This window comes from Panthera uncia (genome assembly GCF_023721935.1).
Source record: "Panthera uncia isolate 11264 chromosome B2 unlocalized genomic scaffold, Puncia_PCG_1.0 HiC_scaffold_24, whole genome shotgun sequence".
Lineage (NCBI taxonomy): Eukaryota > Metazoa > Chordata > Mammalia > Carnivora > Felidae > Panthera > Panthera uncia.
The window spans coordinates 81990576-82010346 of NW_026057580.1; the positions used below are offsets into that span (position 1 = coordinate 81990576).

Consider the following 19771-nt stretch of genomic DNA (forward strand, 5'->3'; position numbering starts at 1 on the left):
GTGAAACACATTGGTGGTCTGTCTCCTTTCTCACTGCCAACGTATTAATGGTGGAAGTTGTTCCTTCAGTTGGCATGAATTGGTATTTTTATGTTGCCTAAAGAAACTTGGAAACTACTGTATTCTCATCATTTAGATGTAGACTTTCTCATGTGGGAGACTATTTGAGGCCATGTGAGATCCATTAATTAATTATTAATGAAAATGAATTCTTTAAGTCAATAAAGCTTGCGGCCACAAGATTTTAAGCCCCAGATTATCCATAAAGAAGGCAGAATGCAGTGTTATGTTAATTGGATCTTCTACTTACACAGAGTTGTGTATATCCCATACACAGACCACCAACTCCAAAAAATGGAGGGCAACATGTTCATCTAGTATGAAAACTATACTGAGTAAAACCATTCTTGGTTCCGAAGTGCCTTAGAATGTAATGGGGCTTAGGGTCACCATTAAACATGTCATTTTTAAGAGCTATAGAAGAATAAACTGACGCCCCACAGACCTACCCTGGGATGTACACTTTTAAACAAATTCTTCACATTCACTTAGTTACTTGTGATTTATTTCTTTCTCGTAAAATGAAGCTCGGTGTATGAAAAAAGAAGTCCTATTGGTTTGAACGTGGGAATCTAGATGTAGAAACCTGGATTCCCATGTCCAGATATAATCAGCTTTTTTAATGTACATATTTTGACATGGTTGAGATGATGCTACACTCAAAAATTATACTCTTCTCTTTTCACTCAACAGTCTGTGCATCATGAGACTTTTTACATGTCATTGAAATCCTTTATTAACAGGTTATAATTGCTATATAATATTATGTCAAATAGGTTAGTTTGTAATATATAACTTCTCATGTTTGTACATTAAAAAAACTGTTTCTATCATTTAGCTCTTCTAAATATTGTTGTGATAATTTTAATGTGTTAATCTTTGTCTACTCATTTCCTTAAAATAATTCACTAGAAATGGAATTGCAATTAAAGTGTTTGGTTCTTGGATATTAACTAAACTGATTGTGGTAATCATTTCACACAATATACATATATTAAATTTTTAGATTGTACACCTTAAACTTATACAATGTTATATGTCAGTTATAGCCCAATAAAACTGGAAAAAAATTCCAAAATATTTGGTTCTGGATATAATATCTCCACAAGTTTACCTATTTATTCTTTTATATATATATATATATATATATATATATATATATATATGATACAAATATATCAGTAACATATATCAATAAGTGCTGTGTGTGTATAATTTCCCCCACAAGTTTACCAATTTATTCTCCATTAGTAGTATTTTTATTTTAATATTTTTAATGTTTATTTTTGAGAGATAGATAGAATGAGCAGAAGACAAGCAGAGGGAGAGACAGAAAATCTGAAGCAGGCTCCGTGCTGTCAGCACAAAGTCTGAGGGGGAATTGAACCCACAAACCATGAAATCATGACCTGAGCCAAAGTGGGACGCTCAACCAACTGAGCCACGCAGGTGCCCCCCATTAGTAATATTTTTAAATGTCCATTTTACCACCATTGACAGCACTGAAAGTTCACTTTAATTTTTAAGCTATTTTAAGATTTAGTCATTCCTTTCACACATTGCTCCTGGTAGGTTGCCTTGTCTAATCACTCATATGATTGATTATCTGGCAAGTTCTTCTGAATGCCAACATTTTTTAAAAAACATATTATAAACCTACAACATATTATGAGGCTACATTGTCTTCTACAATAAAACAGGGTTATTTTCACAATTCTATATAATTGGGAATGAGGTTGTCACATAGATGGAACACAACAGCCTTCAGCTACTCTCTGATAGATTTAAAATGTGACAAGTAAAGACTGTTACACTTTAGTATTTTCTGCAGAAGGGATGTATCTGAGTCCTCATAATGCTTAAAAAACTTATCTGAAAATCCACTTTCCTTTTCAAGTTATTATGTTCAAATACTGTAAGACGAGAAAGAGGACATGAAAAGCTCAATAAAAAAAATTAAAGTCCGGGACGCCTGGGTGGCTCAGTCGGTTATGCATCCGACTTCGGCTCAGGTCATGATCTCACGGTCCCTGAGTTTGAGCCCTGTGTCGGGCTCAGTGCTGACAGCTCAGAGCCTGGAGCCTCTTTCAGATTCTGTGTCTCCCTCTCTCTCTGACCCTCCCCCATTCATGCTCTGTCTCTGTCTCAGAAATAAATAAACGTTAAATAAATAAACAAATAAATAAATAAATAACGTCCATGTTTTCTCTCTTTATTTGAGCAGGTGTCTGAAGGGAAAAAAAATAAATCTCTCTCAAACTGAAAAGGACAGAACTATGTGTATATTTTGCTCAACTCTCAATCTCCAGGTCCCCCAAGTGGGGTAGTGCTGCCTCAAAAAGCAATAGAGAAAAAGTTCTGGAGATGAATGTGGTGATGGTTGTACAAAAATGTGAATATATCTAATGCCACAGAACATTTGTAGTTAAAAAAGTTAAAATGGTAAAATTTTATATATATTATATATTTTATATTATATTATATTATATTTATTATATTTTATTTTATACCCCTCATACCCACCCCCTCCAAAAACAGCAATGGAGGCTTTTCTGGTTTTTCCTTGACTTTTCTGAGCCTCCTGCTATCTGTTAACCAACCTGTAATGAATCTGCCATAGTCCCCTAGCTGCTGGGAACTTCAAATTATCTGAGAACTCATAAACTCTGCCCCAGATCTTCTTTTAAATTAGCAGCAATGTGAGTACAGATCTTCCTCAGTTTATGATGGGGTGTTGTCCCAAAAAATCCATCATAAGTTGAAAATGCATTTAATTCACTTAACCTACTGAATATCATAGCTTGTCTGGCCTACCTTGAATGTGATCAGAACACTTAGGTTAGCCTCAAGTTGGGCAAAATCATCTAACACAAATACCATTTTATAATAAAGTGTTGCATATCTCATGTAACTTACCGAATCCTGTGCTGAAAGTGAGAAACAATGGTTGGATGGGGACAGAATCGTGGTAAGCATATTGGTTGTTCATCCTCGCAATCGGGTGGCTACTGGGACCTGCCGCTGCCACTGCTTCTGCCCAGCGTCACCAGAGAGGGTCTTACCATATCTCTCTAGCTGGGAAAAGATCCAAATTCAAAATCTGAAGTATGGTTTCTATTGAATGCGTATCACTTTCACAGGATTGCAAAGTCAAAAAACCATAAGGGGACCCATCGTAACCCAGGGGCCGTCTGTCCAGGCATGAACATAATATATTTGAAAAAAGAAAACCAGAAGAATAGCAGCTGCGGTTTCACTACTGTCTGGTGACTGAGAGACTTGGTTCAAACTCTGCCTACAGGCAAAGTTACTGCACATGTACCCTGCATTCTGTCATCAGCGTATTTCTGGAAATGTAGTATGTAAATTAATTTTTTTTAAAGTTTATTCATTTTTTGAGAGAGAGAGGGAGAGAGAGAGAGAGAGAAAAAGAGAGCTCAAGTGGGATTGAGGCAGAGAAAGAAGACACAGAATCCAAAGCAGGCTCCAGTCTCTGAGCTGTCATCACAGAGCCTGTGATGGGACTTGAACTTACAGACGGAGCTGAAGTCAGACGCTTAACCAACTGAGCCACCCAGGCGCCCCATGTAGTATATAAATTAAAATTAAGAAAATGAATTGTTTACATAGAGATGAAAATAGCAATTGTATTTCAATTCTATAAATAAAGCAAATGGTGCAAAAGAGTCTAAAATACAGAACTCAACCTTTTAGAACTACCTTTGAAACATAAAATCTTGCTTTGTTTATAAAATCAATTCCTGTCCCCACCCCTACCCCCACAAGAAGCCCACAAAACTCAACTTGCTTCTTGGCAGAAATTAAATGAAAACACAAACAAGTGTAAATAAAATGTTATAACAGCTATAAGAATATGTTAAAGAATTGGAGAAACCATCTTAAACACACAAAAAATTAAAATAGTATATGTATAATATTAATATAAATATATTAACATCTAAGAGCAGCTAAAATGTCTGGACCACTTACTCTGAGCCAGGCACTGTCCCAAGTGCTTACTTGTACTTGCCTCGAGTTGGGCAAAATCATCTAACACAAATACCATTTCATTCTTAACATACCCTTCATTCTTAACATAGTCCTTACCAGGTAAGGCACTATTTATTACTGCCCCATTTTACAGACATGGAAAGCCATTACAGAGAGCCAGAGAGTTTGGTAATTTACCCAAGGCTTTCAATTAGCTGCAATGCTCTTAAGATGTACACAGTAATGCTTTTTCAGACTCTATCTGGGATCTTACCCTGTACCTAAGATGGCCACAACTGGAAAGGAGAAAGGCCATAACTGTAAATAAAAGCATCTACTGGCTTTTGCAAGCCCTACAAGCATCTCTTTGAAAAATGACCATAATTCATATCTAAATAAAATTGAAGAGAGAAGTAGTTTATCTTCTCCTGACCCTCAAGTTTAGGCGGTTAAACTACTGCTATGCCTCCAGATTTTCCTGTGATCATAATTGTTTCCTAGAGGCATCAGCTGGGGCTTGACTGAGGAGTGATGAAGAAAAGCATACTTTACAAAAGCTTAGTCCAGTGTGGAGTCTTTCCCTGCATACTCGAATTCTGGACACGGTTACTTCCTATCATGACAGACCCCTACTAGGACGATAGTGGGGACAGAGTACTGGTTCACATGGAAACTCATCCTCTTCAGATCCTCCACATTAGAAAGGCCAGAGCCCTTTGCAGACCCTTTTTCCTCTATCTTGAAAGACTTTGTTCTTTACCTCTAACTACCCTTGACCCCCACCACCAGCCCCAGGCTTCCTACCCCTGGTACAATCTAAGAGAGGAATCAATGAGATTTTCCTCATTTACTGAGTTCAACAAAGGCAAGCCCACAATCTTGGGGGTGGGGTTAGAGGTGATGAAAATAAATTCCAACTAGCCCATCCTGCAAACACTTGGAGGTCCAGATCACATCTGGCTGGGGAGAGGGCTTGGAGTGCTGGTAACTTATCAGTGCTCAGGTTACTCAATTACACCAAAGAGTATCCTCTGGGAAAGCAGCCGGTATCCCCTCCTATCACCTCAGACAGAAAGCACATCTCAACAAAGCTGGTGACTGAAGGGTTGCCATTAGTGACAAATTCATTTATTTATTTCCTGAGTTTCCATCTTTAGGAGTACTTCCACATCCATAAAACAAAGAATCTTTATGCTATATTTATTTCCAAGAAAGTGTTCCAGTGTCAATATGGAAATTATGACTACAGAAGTGGACAGAGTATGGTCAACTACCATGCATTTAGGTTCTTTCTACATAGGAAAGGATTAGCAGCAGAAAGAACGCCAGAACTAATTTTAATCTCTCTTTTACCTTGCGTCTAGAAGCAAATCATTGAATTCCCAGAGATGCACATTCTCATCTGGAAAACATAGATAATATTCCTAGGTCTTCTTTTTGCATCTGGATGTGCAAAAATTAAATGGAGTGATGTAAAGAGCAATGTAATTGAAAGTGCTGTGTATACTATCCATTAAAAATTATATGAGTAATAAGCTATTACCATATAAGGTGATAGAGGAGATGTTCTGCCTATGAACACACTAGGCAATGACTTCTTAAGGGTGTCTTTAAATCTCATGTTCGATAGTTTAGTAAATGAAGAAAACTTTGCCATTTAATGCAGTAAGACAGTCACGTTTAATGTGTCCACAGTAGCTTAGGCCAGTCCACAGAGTTCATACCCCCTCTCCAAACATTGCATATGTTGTTTATATGATTCACTTGTTTATATGGAAATTAATCACATGCTGTTTAATGGTGTCATGTATTATTATTTGCCTCTTTTTAAATTTAATTTTTTATATGCAAATATATGTCTAATTTCTTCAACTAGACTGTAAATCACTTCAGGACTATTTAAGAGCTTGTTAAATGAGATGATATGTATTAAAGACATAGTATAGTATCTAGCACATGGTAAGAGCTCAATAAATAGTAATTTTTTTTTCAGAGGGCCTAACATAGATTTTGGTCCAGAGTATATACAACAAGTTATCAATTAGCTATTTCAAGTAGGAAACACCACACTGTGGGATATTATTTGAAGACTCCCTTGAGCAATAATCATATAGGACTTCAAAAGAATATTTCAAGCCCCATACAAAATGACATTTCCAAGTAAGCAACAATATTTAAGAGTCAAGAGTGGGCAGTGATGATGAACACAGGTTTTGGAGTCAGACAGACCTTGGTTTGGATGTCTACTCCACCTCTTACAAGATGTGTGGCCTTGGCCAAATTACATCACTCTATTAACTCCAAATGAGAATAATAATACCTGCTCCAGTGTTGTAATGAAAGGAATCAATACAGGCAAAAACTTACACTGAACCAAATGGTAGTTGTTACTCCTTCTAAGAGTCCAACAATTTTGTGTTCTAGGATTGAGTAGGCCACTATATGAGAAGGATAGATTAAAATGTCCACAAAGAAAGAGAAATGAGAATTTAGCCTGACAGTCTCCTAGTCCACCAACCCAATCTTCACATTTTGAAAATTAAGTAGAACATATAGCCCAAATAGCCCATATAAGAACATATTTAATGCATATATTTTTCTGATAAAAAATGTTTAAAATTCTAGAAAACATATGTTTAGTTTGTTGAAACGCATGCCTTTCTGGTTTAGACTAAAATCGGATAAGTTACCATCAGGGAAATGCAAATCAAAACCACCATGAGGTAACACCATATCTACTGGGATGACTGTAATCAAAAAGACAGACAATAATCAGTCTTGGTGAGGCAGTAGAGGAAATTTGGAATCCTCATTCACCACCGGTGGGAATGTAAAATGGAGCAGTCACTTTGGAAAACAGACTAGAAAGTCCTCAAAATTTTAAGAGTTAGCATTAGAATTAGCATCAAAGCTACCATATGAGCCAGCAATTCCACTCTTGGGAACATACCCCAGGAAATGCAAACATATGTCCACATAAAAGCTTGTACACAGATGTTCACAGCAGCAGTATTAATAATAGCCAAAAAGTGGAAATAACACAAATGTTCCTCAAATGATGCATGGTTAAACAAAATGCGATAAAGCTAACAATAATTATTCAGCAGTGGAAAAAATAAAGTACTGATAAATGCAATAGTATGAATGAATCTTGAAAATATGTCAGGTGAAAGAAGCCAGTCACAAAAAGCCACGTATTATGTGATTCCATTTATATGAAGTGTTCCGAATAGGCAAATTCATAGAAACAGAAAGCAAATTCATGGTTGCTTAGGGCTGGGAAGACTAGGGGGGAAATAGGAAGTGGTCAATGGGTACAGGGTTCCTTTTTGGAGTGATGAGAATGTCTTAAAAAACTGATTGCGGCGATGGTTGCCCAGTTCTGTGAATATGCTAAAAACCATTGAATTGTACACTTTAAACAAATGAATTATATGGTATGTGAATTATATCTCAATATAGCTGTTTATTTTTTTAATGTTTATTTCTTTATCTTGAGAGTGAAAGAGCACAAGCAGGGTGAGGGGCAGAAAGGGAGAGAGAGAGAATCTCAAGCAGGCTCTGTTCTTGGCTCAACGGAGGGGTTTGATTTCACGAACTGTTGAGATCAGGACCTGAGCCAAAATCAGGAGTCAAAGGCTGAACTGACTGAGCCACCCAGGCACCCCAAGCTGTTAATTCAAAAGATTGGATTAGTGCTGTATCGACTAGAAAGGCCTCGTTAGTTTACAGAAAGACAAAGACATCAAACCAACAAAAATATCACTAACAAAATAGTAAAGATTACTTGAAGAGTTTTTAATGATATAAATACATCACGAAAATGTAACTGTAGTTCACAGCTAAATTTTTTTTGGACAATTGCATTTTTAAATGTGCTACAATACACTTAACTTAGAAACATTGGAGTTCTTATCAGTGATATGTTTTAGTAAGCTACATAGCTATTAGGTTTATAATAGACTATAAACCCACTTTAAAAGAAGGCAATTAAGGGGCATGAGTGGCTCAGTGGGTTAAGCGGCTGACTTCAGCTCAGGTCATGATCACACAGCTTGTGGGTTCGAGCCCTGCACCCGGCTCTGTGCTGACAGCTCAGAGCCTGGAACCTGCTTCAGATTCTGTGTCTCCCTCTCTCTCTGCCCCTCCCCTGCTCACACTCTGTCTCAAAAATAAATGTAAACATTAAAAAAAAATTTTTTTTAATAAAAATTTTTTAAAAAAAATAAAAGAAAGGTAATTAATTTTAAATTGCACTTTATTTCCATGTGTTCCATTTTGTTCCAACTATTAATACCATCAAAATCTTGAAGTATGGTATTGTTAGAACTTTTAGGCTTTTTCTAATCAATCAATAGAAATGTTATAAAAATTATGGAGAGCAAAGGGCTACCAAAATATGTAGTTAAGAAACTGAAAAGATAAAGTGTGCACCACTTATAATCTGATACATGATACAGTCTAATAATTATAATCAAATAGTCAAAGTGTCTTTTTACCATTTTGGTGAAAATAATAGTAACTTTACAGAGTACTCTTTTGGAGGGGGATTCTTATACACACTTTCATTAACTTATGTATTGGTAATTATATTCAGGCTTTACAGCATCAATATTTAACATTTAAATTTGAAAATATCTTCCTTCGAAAACCATATAATCCCATGTCTTCTAAAATTAAATTATTATATTATTGCCCAAAATAAACTTCACTCAGTAAATGTGTCTAATACATAAATAAAACATTCTTATGATTTCTAACATGCCAAAATTTAGAAAATACACTTAAAAAAAGAAATAGATGTTATGTAGTAAATAATGCTACTTAATTCTAACATCAAAAGAAGATGATTGTGGTAACTTAAAACTTTCAAAAAACTGTATCTATAAGTCTTTGCTCAAGAGAAACATTTTGAGATTAAAATGTCATCAAGATACACATTTATTTCACTCACAGGGCCTTTCTCTTTTAAATTTATATTTGATATTATTTTAGAGGATGTTACATGTATCTTAATTTTAGAATTTGTTTTTTGTTTTATCTTTATAAAAAAAAATTTAATATGATTAGAAAATATTTAGCAGCAGTTGAAACAATATGTAAAAACATTTAAGGTTGGAGGTAGATTTAAAATTAAATTAATGTTAGGGGCACCTGGGTGGCTCAGTTGGTTTAGCGTCCAAGTTTGGCTCAGGTCATGATCTCACAGTTTGTGGGTTCAAGTCCCGCGTCAGGCTCTGTGCTGACAGCTCAGAGCCTGGAGCCTGGAGCCTGCTTCTGATTCTCTGTCTCCCTTTCTCTCTGCCCCTCCCCTGCTCCTGCTGTCTCTTTCTGTCTCTCAAAAATAAATAAATGTAAAAAAAATTTTTTAATTAAATTAATGTTATGTTAATCATACTACAATAGAGTGGTTTAAAAAATAAAATTAAAACAAGGGTGCCTGGGTGGCTCAGTCAGTTAAGCGTCTGACTTCAGCTCAGGTCATGATCTCATGGTTTGTGAGTTCAAGCCCTGGATCGGCCTCTGTGCTGACAGCTCAGAGCCTGGAACCTGCTTTGGGTTCTGTCTCTCTCTCTCTCTCTCTCTCTCTCTCTCAGAAATAAATAAATAAACATTTTTTTTTAAATTAAAACAATTTTCAGAGCAGACACCATTATAATAAATGAAGAAAACTTCAAATTTAAAAATTTTGCCAAAATACAATACTTGTTTGAATGACCTCATTTTTTTGTGTGTTTCAAATTCCTTCATATTTCTTCCACCTGTCTGTTGTCACCTTGTTATATTCCAGAAAACAAATTAGAGGAAATATAACATTCAAGCAAATTACACAATTAATATTAAGAAGTACATGTATCTCATTGTATAACTTCATAAAAAAATAGAGGATTCGATTTTCTAAATTTCTCTGAGAATTGTGTGAACTGAACACATTGCTTATATATTCATTGTGTTTTCTTTTGCCACCTTATTTACAAAGTTGGGTTGGGGCAGGAAAAATTTACATTTTCATGTGAAGAATTTTCCTAACACTTGCTTCTGATTAAGTACCCTGGATCACAGTGAATCAGCAAACATTGATTTACACAGAGCTTTAGAAAATAGCTCGACTTTCAAAGAAGTGATACTTTCTCAAGTGAATCCTAAAGTCTTCAAAGGTCAACAAAAAGAGAAATTTCAGATTTTGCTCCCACCACAATAATTTGGTATATTTAAAAGTATTTTTGTAGTCAGACTACTATAGAAATCTGGAAGTAATTCTGATTTTAAAAGGTAACATTTTCTGAAGCTTGAAGTTTCTAAGTGTTAATTAAAAGCCATAGTTAATGTTTCATTTAGTTGGAGCTGTGAACGTTAACACTCATATCACTGAATATGCATTTATATAATGAAAATACGTCAAATATATGCAACATATTTAAAAACTACCATAATGCTATCCACACATTTTTCAAAGGCAAAAAAACAACTTTTCAAAAATCTAACTGAAACTGCCTTTTACTCCAATACAAATTGGAGTTCTCAAGTTGTTTAAGTGAACTGATTTATAATGGAAATAAGTGGAGTTTAGATGAGTTTCCTGTAAATGTGTAATAAAACCCACAGTTGTATATGTAGATTCTTAATTTTTGAACAATAAATTTAGGGCCGGGCAATGTCACTGGAGTAAATTCCTTTAAGAGATGTAAAGGTCTTGATGACAGTTATTTTCCAGGTCTACTTTCCCACAATCACATCTCTGAAAGATTTTCTGCATGAAGTGTCTGAAGAAGAGTGGTGGACATGTCAATGATCCCTGAGGTCCATTCCAGGTCCCCTTTAAGGTGGAGGTGGGGCAAATAGGAGAGAAGAAAAGGTAATGCTGATAAGGGAATCTGAACCAAATGTTGTCGCATGCTAGAAATGATTAGATGCCCTTGTCATGGAGCTGCTACAGAAGTCCGGGGTGAAAGAGGGAAACAAGAGGTCAAGTGTGGGCACATGAGTTAAAAAAAAAAAAAAAAAGTTTGTGTGGTATAGTGGAAGGAAAATGAATCCTTAATCTACTCCTAAATCCTCTCTCCTTTTCTTTTTTAAATATCCTTTGGTCCTGTGATGGGAAGAACAGAGGTGGGTCTTGATGCTATTTATTAACACGTATCAGGTTAAGCTACACAATATGTTTGTAATTAAAATAAAAGCTTTAGCAAGAATATTCTGCTCTCTTGCTTAGAGGTGTTCACAAAGCAAAAGCAAGCTACTGAACTGACCTTCATCATGGAATGCCTATTTTTTTTTTTTTATGTTTATTTCTTTCTGAGGGAGAGAGAGAGCTCAAGCAGGGGAGGGACAGAAAGGGGGGGGGGGGGCAGAGATCCAAAGCAAGTTCCGTGCTGACAGCAGACAGCCTTCATCAGGACTGGAACTCACGAACTGTGAGATCATGACCTGAGATGAAGCCAGGCACTTAACCGACTGAGTCACCCAGGCACCCTGCAATGCCTATTTCTAAATGTCCATGTCTTATCACTGTACTTACGTTTTGGTGGGAGTCATGTCTTATATTCATTCAATAGCTATACATTGAGGACCTGCTAGGTGCCAAGCCCTGTTTTAGACAGTGAATAAACAGAGTGAAATCCTTGCTCTCATGGAGTTTACAAAATAGTAACAAAATAGGCATTAAACAAAGTTAAATGAGAAAATTGGGTATTACGTTTCATTAGTTTTTAACATATACCTTTCCCATATTTTGATGTATGTAAATTGGGATGCATTTTTAAATTGATGGTAAATAATATTTTAATTGGTGATCTTTTTTCTTTGTGGCAGGCCATGAAACAGTGATATAAGCCTTAAGTGATAACATTCAGAATTCAACAAAATATAGTAGAGTGGTAGAAAGTAACAAACACTTTCAAAAAGAAGAATGGAGAGGAGAGGAATTGTAACAGTGTGGTCAGGGGCAGCCTCACTGAGAAGGCATCTTTCCAGCCCAGGCATAAAAAAGGAACCAACCCATCATGCAGGGCTTCCCAGGTAGAGGAAAGTACAAATGCCCGAAGATAGGAGGGTGCCTGGTCACGGTCCTGGAAATATAAGACCAATGTAGCTGGAACTGAATGGGAGTGAGGACAGCAGTAGAAAAGGGTGAAAGATGAGAAGTAACAAAGAAGCCAGCCTATATAAGGCCTTGTGGACCATTGTAAGGACTCTGACATTTACTCTGAGTGAAATGGCAAGTTATTGGGAGTGTGTGGAGCAGAAACCATGATATGAATTCTATGTGAAGGGTAAAAAGGCACCTCTGGCTGCTGTGTTGAGAATGGATGGACTAAAGGAGAACAAGGCAGAAAAGAAGAGAGCAATTTGGAATCTTCTATTCAATGCCAAGTAAAAGGTGATGGTGCCTATCACCAGCGTGTTAGCTGTAGAGGTGATTCTGTAACCAGATTCTGAATAGATAAAACCTACAAGATTGGTTCATTTTGGATGTGGGGTTCAAGAAGAGGTGTGTCATGATAACCCCAAGACTTCTGGCCTGAAACACTGTAACTAAGATGGGTTATCATGAATTATTCTGATTATAAACCAGGGATGCCTCATACTAAATCAACAAGTTTCCAACCGAATAAAGCTTGTGTATTCAAAGCTAAAAATTTCAAATAGTGGTGACTGTAGGAGTTCTGGCACTAGTATACAAAAGTGCTGTTTACCAAAGGAGGGGAAAGACAGAGAAAGGCAAGAAAAGCAAGAGAAAGGAGAATTAGGTTTACTGTACCAAGTGGTTCATGTATATTCTCATTTAATCCCAACAATCACTACACAATGTCATGATTACTCTCCCCATTTCACAAGTAGAGAAATTAGGCTTTAGGTTGGTTAAGCAGGTTACTGAGGTCACATAGCTATAGATAATCCTTTAGAGTTCTCCCCTTGGAACTGGTTGCAATTTTTTAACTAGGCTTCCAAATCAGGTGTCCCACTCTTTCAGTTTTCTTACAGCATCCAGTTCTGCTCTATTTCGCTCTCCTAAAGGAATTGAGGGGGATATTTTTCCCCCTGAAGATCAGTGGAAGGATATTTCAGTGGATACCATACAGTGTTCTTCCAAAAAGCATCCTTCAGCCAATATACTTCAGTCTCCGGGAATGTCTTATATTTCACCAGCAGAGCTACCTGCCTACGCAGGGCACAAGCCTTTATCCAACATCCAACCCCCTTCCACACCTTCACTTTTTCCCCCCAAAACTCTTCATTCTGGGAGTCAGACCTTAGAACCTACAGATTTTCTAACTGCCTTTGCTCACATCACCATATCAGATCCTCACATCGATACGGTACCGTGTCCCCTCGGGCAGTGGTTACACAAGAGATCCGCAAGCTGTGATGTTTGCCCTTAGATGGCAAGCCTTCCCCAAACATGAAGAGTGCAGCATAGAGTGAGAGCTTTGCAATCAGTTAGGACTAGGTTCAGCTCTGAGTTTCTGACACTTTCTGGATCCACAACCTATGACAAGGTACCCAGCTTTTTAAACTTCAATTTCTTTATCATTAAAAAGCAGAAAATGGTAATTATGTTACAGTATTGTGAGAATTAAATGGGACAGTGTTTGTAAGCCCCTAGGGTAGGGTGTGATACTAGTAAATGCTTCTTAAATGTACTCTATTACTATTTCCTGGCTCTTCTCCCATGTGAAGCACTAATAGAGGGTTTATACCATGTTCAGTGAGCTCCCAGATTGCAATGGAAGTTCTGCACTTAGAATCTCACATCTAGGGGCACCTGGGCAGCTCAATCAGTTAAGCATCTGGCTCTTGATTCAGCTCAGGTCATGATCTCACAGTTCCTGAGATCAAGCCCTGCGTTGGGCTCTGCACTGAGTGTGGAGCCTCTTTGAGATTCTTTCTCCCTTTCTCTCTGCCCCTTCCCCACTTCTCGAAATAAATAAGTAAACATTGAGAAAATAAATCCTACATTTATTTTTCTAATGCTACCTTTACTCCTAAAAAGCCAAGGCTGCATGTTTTTTGTTTGTTTTTTCCTATATCTATGGCCAACCAGCCCAGCTGGTGAACTGTAACTAAGAGGAGGCAGAGTCAAGAGCAAAGCAGCAGGCAGTGCTGGAAACACTGGCACAGCTGGACATCAGGAGAAGTGCCCCACACAGGGACAGGCACACAACCTCTTCTTTCTCAGCAGCTCTGTGACTCATGGGTTGGGAAAAGCTTTGAGAAATGAACTAGTCCTCTCTGTTGCTCGAAACAACTATTGTCAGTTACCTGAGCATCTATCTTGCACTTAGAGACTTTAAAAAAGGAAATAGATTCCCATCTCGGTCCATGTCATCATGTGGTCGATTTATTGTTGTTGCTGTTGTTTCATGAAGGTGGCATTTCAGGAGTCAATTCTTTTATTCCATGCCTCCTGGGTAATTGGTACTAAACCAAGGACATGTAGAGAAGTGGCCCAGTGACAGAGTCACCTCTCAGCCATGTCTGTGCAGACCTGTGGGAGAAGCACTAATTATCTCTTTCTGTCCAGGGTCTTAGTTCACAAGATATCCTGTGGGCACCTCAGTCTCAATTTGTCTAAAACAAACATCTCTCTTACCCTCGCCTGCTCTTGCTCTAGTGCTCACAGCACTGATTGAAAATATGCTCATACCAGAACTGTAGCCATCACCACAGAAAATCAGTTTCCGAATCTTGTGGATTCAGGTAATTCTCCCTTTGAAATATCCCTCCAAACTATTCTCTTGTTGTCATCTTCACTGCTTGGTCTCCTCTCACCTGGCCTATTGCAACTGCCTAGCCTAAATCTCCCCATGTCCAGTCTCTCCAAGTCCAACCACCTCAGTGACATAGAAATTATGACTCTAGGGCACTTGAGTAGCTCAGTCATTAAGCATCTGACTTTGGCTCAGGTCATGATCTCATGGTTCATGAGTTCGAGTCCCACACTGGGTGAGCTCAAGCCCCGCTTCGGGTGAGGATAAGACCCACTTCAGGTAAGCCCCGCTTTTCTCTCTCTCTCTGTCTCCCTCTCTGCCCCTCCTGGGATTCTCTCTCTCTCTCTCTCTCTGCCCCTTGCTCACTTGCACCTGCTCTTCTCTCAAAAGAAAGAAAGAAAGAAAGAAAGAAAGAAAGAAAGAAAGAAATTATGACTGTACCCCTGATTTGAGCTTAAACTTTCCACATCCATCACTCAGCTGAGATCTATCATACCCTAGAACTCTGCTGTCCAATCCAATAGCCACTAGAGACATGTGACTCTTGAGCACTTGAAACATGGCTAGTCCAAATTTCGACGTGCTACAGTGCATAAGACATGCCAGATTTCAAAGACTTGGTATGAAAACAAGAATATAAAATATTTCATTAATCTTTTAGGCTCATCACATGTTGAAATGATAACATTGGGGGACAGCTGAGGTTAAATAAAATGTATCTTTTAAAATTAACTTCAATTAACTTCATTTGTTCCCTCCCTCCCTTTTTTCTTATTGTGGCTACTAGACAATTTAAAATTGTGCATGCTCCTTGTATTAAAGTTTTCTTTGACAGTGCTACCTTGGTGCCAGGTCCTTCTCAATTTGTGACCTTTGCACCAGCTATTCTTTCCTTCTCCCTGGAACTTCCTTCAGCAAGTGAACTCCCATTCATTCAAGGTTTAATTAAAATTCACTTTCTGATATTTGTCTTTCTCTGACTGACTTATATTGCTTAGCATAATACACTCTAGTTTCATCCACATTGTTGCAAATGGCAAGATTTCATTCTTTGTGATCACTGGGTAGTATTCCATTGTATATATATACCACATCTTCTTTATCCATTCATCAGCCGATGGACATTTGGTTTCTTTCCATAATTTGGCCATTTTTGATAATGTTGTTATAAACATCGGGAGGGTTGCTGGAGGGGAGGTGGGAGGGATGGGTTAAATGTGTGATAGGCATAAAGGAGGGCACTTTTAGGGAAGAGTACTGGGTGTTATATGTAAGACATGGAACCAAGACTACACTGTATGTTAACTAACTTGAAGTTAAATAAAATAAATAAATAAAAATAAAATTCACTTTCTGTATTAAGACATCTCTACTTTTTCCTTTGTAAGTCCTTTTTGGCACTTTTCCTGATTTAAATATTTATTTAGAAATTTATTTCTTTAATGTCTATCTCCCTCACTAGACTGCAAGGTCCACAAAGGAAGAGAACCAACCTTCTCTTGGTTCCCCACTGACCTTATGAATCTTCTTTAATGTCTGGAAGACATAATATGTGTTTAATAAACTCTACTTGAATAAGTGAATGAATGAGACATTCTGATTCCCCTCCCAGGTAGTGTTGGTGGGGCTGAGCAATAAACTAAACCAGCTGGCATAATTGACACAGAAGAAGATAGCGCAAAGCAAGGCTGGTCCACTGTCTAGCTCCCCATTTCTCCCTCTATCAGTTGGTTCCCTGAGAAGCTAAGCCTCTACACCCCAATCAGCACCAATGAGGTGGTAACAGGTATCCGAAGGAGTCCTTTCCCACTCAACCCTCCATTCTCTTCTTTGTTGTTAACAGGGCCCAGGGAGCTAAGCTTACACCTTGACTCAAAAACAAAAATGCCATGCCCCACTTTCTCTTGGAAGGTGTTAGTGGGATGAGGGGTAACTGAAGTACCATCCCATTTGTCTGCAACAAGGCAGTGTGAACAAGTGTTCCACTTTGGTGGGTGGTGTCAGTGGGACCCAGCATGAAGCTCAACACAGGCACTTACCCAGCCCTCAAGCTACACCTCAACAAGAGACTACCTGCTAAATAAGAAAGATTAAATAGGAGCTTCATAATATAATACTTCAAGTTCCATGACTCCAATGAATAAATAAATAAGAAAGAAAGAAATCAATCTTGGATCACACCAAGAAAAATCACAACTTGAATGACAAAACACAGTCAACAGATGCCAACACTAAGATGAATCAGAAGGAATTATCTGACAAGAATTTTAAAGAAGCCATCATAAAAATGTTTCAACTAGCAATTATGAATTCTCTTGAAACAAATGAAAAATACAGAAAATATCAGCAACATAATAGAAATTACAAAGAATAGAAATAACTTCAATAGCAGAAATTAAAAATTCCCTGGATATGTTCTATTGTAGAGTGGAGATGACAGGATAAAATCATTGAACTTGAGGACAGGTCAAAATGATTTACCTATTCTGAACAACATGAAGAAAAATGGAATAGGGTAAAAAATTAACATAGTCTCAGGAATCTGTAAAATATATATTTTTTAAAGCTAATAGTTGGATCATTTAAGTCCCAGAAGGAAAGGAGAGAGTGAGGCTGGAAAGTTTTCAAATACATAATGACTGAAAACTTGCCAAATTTGGAGACAGACATAAACTTACACATTCAGGAGGGTGAACCCCAAATAGAATAAACCCAAAGAAATCTACACTAAGACATACCATAATTAAACTTCTGAAAACTAAAAACGAAAAAAAGTCTTGAAAGTATCCAGAAAAAAAAAAATGACACATTACAAGGGATTCCTCATCTAAAACCACAAAGGACACAACAATATTTTTCAAGCCTTGGAAGAAAAGAACTGTCAACCTTCTTTTCTATATCTGGTAAAAATATGGTTCAGCAACAAAGGAAAAATAAAGACATTTTCAGATGAAGAAAAACAAGAAAATCCAACCATAAAGCATGGCTAAAGAATGTTCTCTATACATAAAGGAAATGATAACAGAAGAAGGCTTGGAATTCCAGAAAGGAAAAATAGAACATGAGAATGGGTAAAAACAGGTAATAGGCAAAATGGGCAAGTATAATAGACTATCCTTCTTTTCATGAGTTTCCTATATCATATTTGATGCTTAAAACAAAAATAATATAGCCATCTTTGTGGTGGTCAATGTATATAAAGGGAATTGTATCTTAAAAGTAGGTAGTAAAACATAAGTTGATACCAATAGACTGTTGTAAATGACATATGCACATGTAATCAGAGAACAACCACTAAGAAAAGTACACAAAGCTAAACACTCCAAAACACTATAAATAAATCAAGATGGAATGAATTAATAAATTAATAAATAAATGAAAATTGGTTCTCAGAAATATCTCATTTCCAAAAAAAAGAAAAAAATTGCTTTCAACAAAAAATTATTGCATAATACTGCATGTTGCATGTTTAAACCATCACAATTACAAGTGATAATGATCAAAAGAGTTTTTTGTAAATCACTGAATTAGGTATTAAAATTTTTAATCATGAAAATGTGTAAAATCAATGTAAATGAAAGATGAAATTAATGTGACAAAAGCAAAAAGTGTAGTCATTTCATCATTAAGATCATGTCCTGATCCTATCATTTCATTCATGTTACTTTGTTTTTAATTTACTGCTTCTAACTTGATCCAAAGCAGCTGTTCCCCTACGAGTCTTATCTTTTTCAGCCTGGAGAATAAAATGGAGTTAAAGATGCAACCAGATATAGCCCATCTCCATGAAGCTACAGGTCGGAAGAGGGTATGTGCAGTGCCAGAAGCTCATAAAGTTGGTTTAAAGGCAGGTTTATCTTATTCTCTCAAGACCAAAGTCATTAGAACAAGGTGGATGGCCACTGCACATAGACATCTCCACAGCAAGTGGATGCCAGACCTCATTCAGTGTCCTTGACTGTGGTAAACTCTTCAAAGAGAGGTCAGCTGTGCTGCTGCTCGCCCAGTGACCCCTGGTCCAAACAGACAGAAAAAGGGACACTGCCTCTTAGAAGATCAAAGCCCTAGCTTTACTCACTGCTTCTCTTGACTCTCCTGCTGTGGAGGCTGAAGGGGTGGTTAATGAGGGAGGGGGTGGGGGAGAAAAAAGGAAGGGCATTTTAGCACAATGTAAATCATTACTAGCTCCACAAGAAACTTTGCTGAGGGATCACTGGTCACTGGTCATGAGATGAGCAGAAATGAAGTCTGGAGAGTGGCTCTGACAGACAGAACTGCTCTCCTAAGGCCTCTCCTTCCAGCAGAAGCCTGTGACTCACTCATCACAGCTGTCAAAGCAGAGGTCAAAAGGAGAAGAAGGGGCACCTGGGGACAACCCACCTTTTCTCAGAGACATTTGCTTTCTGGTGCTTTGACATCGACATTGTTTAACAATGACTTCCAAGCCTCCAGGATGGGGTATTGGTCATTCAGGCTCTTTGTTCTGTTATAGGGTAACCAACCATCCTAGTCTCCCTGGGATGCGCCTTCCTCTGCTTCAGCACGGAAGTCTCACTTCCAGAAAAATCCGTCATGCAGGGAAAACCAGGACAATTGGTCACCTCAGCTGTGAGACAGCAAGACTGAACAGTTGACTGTGCTATTTGTAGAAAGGTAAGTATAGTGGATTGAATGGTGTCCCCCCAACACCGCCCCGCCCCTCGCCAAAAAATTCCCACACCCTAATCCCCAGAACCTGTGAATGTGACCTTACTTGGGGAAAAAAGGCCTTTGCAAATGTAATTAAAGACCTGAGCTCATCCCAGATTTAGGGTGGGCCCTCTGTCCAATGACAGCTGTCTTTATGAGAGACAGAGAGCACACAGAGACACATAGGAGAAGGTGATGTGAAAACAGAGGCGGAGATTGGAGTGATGCTAACACTCACCAGAAAGTGAAAGAAGAAAGAAACAGAATCCACTGAGAGCCTTTGGAGGGAACATAGCCCTGCCAACATGTTGAGTTTTGGA

General features: G+C 37.7%; 1 long non-coding RNA gene across 1 annotated transcript in view; it reads right to left on the bottom strand.

Annotated features, from left to right (window-relative positions):
• Nucleotides 1–19422, bottom strand: part of LOC125938889 (uncharacterized) — a 54193-nt gene extending 34771 nt beyond the window's left edge. Inside the window, exon 1 of the long non-coding RNA XR_007462852.1 lies at nucleotides 19143–19422. This is a non-coding gene — a long non-coding RNA (uncharacterized LOC125938889). The remainder of the gene's footprint in view (nucleotides 1–19142) is intronic.
• Nucleotides 19423–19771: the final 349 nt, after the last annotated feature.